The sequence below is a fragment of the Elephantulus edwardii genome, unplaced genomic scaffold (genome assembly GCF_000299155.1).
Source record: "Elephantulus edwardii isolate Elephantulus edwardi_28Jun2011 unplaced genomic scaffold, EleEdw1.0 scaffold00135, whole genome shotgun sequence".
Taxonomy (NCBI): Eukaryota; Metazoa; Chordata; class Mammalia; order Macroscelidea; family Macroscelididae; genus Elephantulus; species Elephantulus edwardii.
The window spans coordinates 8,371,146-8,376,491 of NW_006399885.1; the positions used below are offsets into that span (position 1 = coordinate 8,371,146).

General features: G+C 38.2%; 1 protein-coding gene across 2 annotated transcripts in view; it reads left to right on the forward strand.

Annotated features, from left to right (window-relative positions):
* Positions 1 to 5,346, forward strand: part of CDK8 (cyclin-dependent kinase 8) — a 174,300-nt gene that overhangs the window by 253 nt on the left and 168,701 nt on the right. The window lies entirely within an intron of this gene.

Here is a 5,346-nt window from a genome sequence, read left to right on the forward strand (position 1 = left end):
TCCGCGGCCCCGCGTCGCCGCCGCCGGCCGGGTCGGGAGGAAGTGGGGCTGGAGCCGGCGACGCGGGGACCTGCTCCCGGGCTGCCGGCCCACGCGGGCTGCACTCTTTCCAAGGGTTTCAACCCTGGCTTTTTCTAATTCGTTATGAAACGTCAGCTTCAGTGTCTTCTACCCCCCACCCCCCCCAAGGGTCGTTTTATTATGCAAACGTGGGGATTTCCTCACCTGTCTCCCGAGTGACATCCATCACTCCGGAAGGGACGCTGTGGTCCTCGCCCCCCACCGGTTTGCAATCGATTCCTTAGCCAGTTGAGCTTTTATTGGGGCCACACACACCAAAAAGGCAGCAAGTAAATGTGATGACTGAGAGTTCCTCCTAGGGATCCTGTGCAGAGCAAATGTAGGAATTGCCCCTTCGCGAGCGACAGCTGTGAATTTTTTACCTAGAACAATGGGGGTTTTGCAGGGTGGGTTTTGGAGAAAGCCAGGTGATAAATTGGGGGCGATATCTGTGGTTGAGGTCCCTAAATTTAGCAGCTGGCACTAAACTTTAAATAGCCCCCTTTGCTTTAAATATCCTTTCCTAGAAAGAATTCAGTCCATAGCTGATCATGTTCCCGATTCAGTTTTGACACAGGCAAGTGAAGTGTTCATTTTTTTCCCCTTTGTCGGTTGATGAATGTCTGGTAATATTGACAAAAGGGAAGGCTAGTCTTAGGGGCGAAAACAGACGGACTGGTTTAACTCCTTTCTCTGGCGAAAACAGGTACTATGTTTGCTAATTTGACATTGTAGAAAATGATATGAGAAAATGGCCAAATAATCTTTGGCTTTTGTAATAAAGGAGCTTTACTATTAAAGCTATTTCCTGTTTGATTAGTTGCCATTTACCAGTTACAAGAATTACTTTTTTTAAAAAGGTGTGTTCAGACCTATTTAGCACTTAAAAAAAAAAGTAGGAAACCATTCATAAAGCTGAAATAAATTACCCTGGATGGGGGAAAACCCAAATGTATTTTATTTGGTATTCTGAGTTTTGGATCGGAAGTATATCTTTATTCAGCATTTTTTAGAAAAGATTTACTTATTAACCATTTGCCATAATTTTAAATGGATCCTAGGAATAAACTGCTAAATGTCATAAATTTGGAGGTGTATTTCAGTGTTTTCTGCATTGGTGAAGCAATAGGGCTGTCTCTGCAGAAGGTAGGAATTTGAAAACTTGATACTGTGGAGGTCACATGTATTTAAAAGTGCTTTATAGTGGAATGGATAGTCTGGTGACGTTTGAGAAATCAGAGTGTGGAGATTGGGCTGACGTTTGTTGTCTAATTAAATTTCTCATTAAAATGCTATTCTGCAAAGACATATCTTTAAAGTTATGCCCAGCTAACTTTCCGTACATTATTTTTCAAAAGCTAGAAACCATCTCCCCTGCACAGCCCCCAATTATGTAATTTTAGGCATATTCATAAAATTCCCGATTTCATGAGATTAGACATTATAGTACATTAGACCAATCTGTCAACTGATAAAATTCAGGTGGCGTGAGCTATTTTAAATCTCTCTAAACAGTGCCAGTTCTGTACTACTAATTTATAATGATAAATATGTATACTTGTTTTAACTTTTTATTTCTTTTAAAAAGCTATAATACTGTATATTGGCAGGAGGTTGCTTTTAAGAATATTTTATATCATGTTGAGTTTATAATTTAGGCTGCTAATAATTTGAAAAGAATTATGCGATTTAAATTTAGCTGAATATAGTATATCACATTTCTTAGTCATTGATGGCTGCCAAACAGTAACATTCTGTTTGGGAAAAGATTTTTTAATTACAGTCTTTCAGGCATGTTTTCCAGCAACCTTTAATGATTTTGTTTATATGATGTGCTGTTTTCAAAAAAAGTTGGTCAATGTCAAGAGAGCTTTAAAATAATTTGAAACAGTTTTTGTTTTCAAGAAGGAATTTTTTCAGCTTGGCTTTTTATGTAAACCTTACCCTGGTATAATTCAATGCTGTATTCGTGAGATTCTGTATATCTTATAAGAACTATGGGATGCAGTGGCTAAAACTCTAACCATAATGTCAGCTGTTCAAACCCACTATGAAAGAGACAGTCTGCTCCTTTAATGATCACAGTATTGGAAACCCTGTGGGAAGTTCTACTTAGTACTATAGGATCACTTTGAGGAAGAATCAAATTGGTGACAGGTTTGAAATTTTGTATTGATCTTGCTGTAAAGTTGGAACCCTCTGATAGCTGACTCTCCAGTGGGGTTTTCAAAGGAAGTATATTGCAGGGAAGAACATTGCCCACCCTTCTCCATAGAGCACATGGTGGATTTGAACTATGTGCCTTTGGAATTACAATGCAGCTTCTTACCCCTAGGTCACCAGAGCTACAGATTTGATCTTATGTCAGTCAAATATCATTTACATACTTGTTTCCCAGTGAAACAAAATTTGTGGCTGGTTAATCTCTTCTAAAAAACAATGACCAAATAATTTTTCATTGTTGATATATTTTCAAATAGAATTGTTTATCCTGCAGCTGAAATTTCAGATTACTGTAGGAACTCAGATAGCAACACTTTCAAAGAGAATCCTGAGTTTTACAATAAAATTGAGATGATCTAGTTTTATTTAGATATATTTGTTGATTTAAATGAATGTGAATACGGCATCCATTCTTTTGTCCAGTAAATGTAATAAAATATGAATAATTGATAAAAGAAGTTAAACCAGAGGACTTCATTTCATAAACTATTGTCAAAGAAATTAAACAGGTCAAAATAACATTTTTTTGCCTTAATGAACTAGTAACCCTGTCCCGTTATAAATACCACAGTTGTCATCTACTCAGTGTTGTAAAGGGTATAGGAAAAGGAGAAAAACTTTATTTTAAGCATGCTTTTATACATTGAATGGGCTTTTAAAGTTGTGTTCATTTCAGATTCTAATAGAGGGAAAACATATATGCACGCTAAATCTTGGCATTAATTTGTTCTCCCTGTCACTATGAGTGAGATGGAGTGTGTCCTTTATGTCAGCACACCAAAAGGGTACTACTCGGTGGGAAGCAGAAGGATTAATTTTCTTTCTTGAGTCAATTGCATTTCCTCTTTGCAAAATGTAGGCAACCAAGCTCATTTTACTTGAAAGAATGGAAACGTGTGGGAAGACAGAAAACAATTTGCCTTTTAAAATTCAAAACTTTCAACATAGGTACTGGACATTTGTAGATTTAAAAATCAGTTTGGAGTAAAAGATTTCATATTAAAAAAATGAAGCAAAAGTAATTTTCTTAAGTTGTTGTGTGCCGTCAAGTTGGAACAGACCAACAGCTGACTCCTTCAGTGGGTTTTCAGAGGCAGTAAAATCTCATGGGAGGAGGTTGTCTACTCTTCTCCCACGGAGCAGCTGGTGGAGTCAAATCACATGCTTTTGGGATTGCAGCACAGCTTCTTACTACTAGACCACCAGAGCTTCCTAATTTTCTTCTGTAGAATTCCTTACTTGATGAACGTTGTATTCAGAAGGGAGCTCTGGTGGTCCAATGGTAAGGTGCTCAACCAGTTAGTTGCTCTGTGGAAGAAAGGTGAACAGTCTCAGCCCATGGGATTTACTGACTCTGAAAACTCACTGGAGGGTCACTTATGGATTGGTTTTGACTTGATGGTACATAACAACAACTGACTGTATTTAAAAGAATACATGATTTTAGGAAGCTCTGATGGCCTTGTGGCAAAAAGCTGCACTGCAGTCCCAGAGGCATGCGGTTGGAATTGACCAGATGCTCTGCTGGAGAAGGGGAGGGGCAATCTCCTGTACCAGTTGGATCAGATTTGACAGTGCACACACAAAACATAATTAAAAAAAAAAGTTACATGATTTTGTGTGTAATTGTATAGTACACTTTATTGGGGCACTTTTACGTAGAAAGTTCAGAGATTAGAAGGCAGTGTGAATAAAAGCTTCATTTTTGCATTTTCAACTGCTAAGGCCTGGGCAAAGCATTTTATATACATCATCTGTTTAATCCTTACCAGAACTCTATGACACCAGTTCTATTTCAGTTTTACAAGTGAAGAAACAGACATAGAATGATCAAGCAAATTTTTAAGGGTTATGTGGCCAATTAAATGTTGAAACTGATGTTAGGGGATTGGTGCTGGTTTCTTATTCAAGAGCCCATGCTTATTAATGTTATACTTTATAAAATGACTGTATTAAAAGAAATATGGGCATGGATTTAATTTGTAGTAGCTAACTGGGTAATTGTTTTAATATACTTTTTTGGAGTGCATTTCTGAATTGCCCTATTCTTTCAAGGCTTAAAAATATTAATGCTCTGGTGGCTTAGTGGTAAGAAGCTGTGCTGCAGTTCTGAAGGCACACTGTGGTAGTTTCTTTCTGGGTAATTAACTGTCTCTGAAAACCCACTGCAGGGTATATTTTGGAAGCAAGGATATTGAAATTTCATCTCACATACTTTGTGCATGTTTTTAGGATGAGCCAGTCCTTTGAGAAGACATCATCCTTGGAAAGGTGGGAAGGTCAGTGAAAGAGAGGTAGACCTTTGACAAGATGGATTGACATGGTGACTACCGCACTGGGTTCTTTTGTGTCCCGAAGTGTGAGGATGGCGCAGGATAAAACAGGGTTCAGTTCTTTTATTCATAGGGTTGTTATAAGTGATCTTGACTCAGTGGCACCTAACAACAACAAAGTTCCCCAAAATTAGCCATTAAAATTTATGGAGCATAGTTCTGTTTTGATTCATGTGGGGTTGCTCTGCATTGGAGTTGAATAGAAAACAACTTGTTATCTATATATACCTATATGAAAGAGTGTGTGTGTTTGTTTGTGTACTTGTATGTGACACAAACTCAGGAAAGGCAGTCATACTGGGATATGAAAGGGTTTTTTTAAATTTTTTAAATTTATTTTATTATTTTTGTGTGTGTGAGTGTACCGTCAAATAAGATCTGACTGGTACAGGAGGAGATTGTTCCTCCTTCCCCGGCAGAGCATCTGGTGGCTTTGAACCGTGCACCTCTGGGATTGTAGTTGCAGCTCCTTACCACTAGGCCACCAGAGCTCCCCTTGGGATAGGAAAGATTTAAAGATCTCCCAGGTGAAGAGCCCAGGTGGTATATTGTGTTAAATATTGAACTGTTAATCAAAAGGCCAGAAAATCACTCTCACTTTTGGCCTGCTCTTTGGGAGAAAGATGTGGTAGCCTGCATCCACAAGGATTTACAGCCTTGGAAACCTCATGGGGTTTGATCTGTCCCATAGAGTATCTTTTTTTTTTTTTAGTTATTATTAAATTTTATT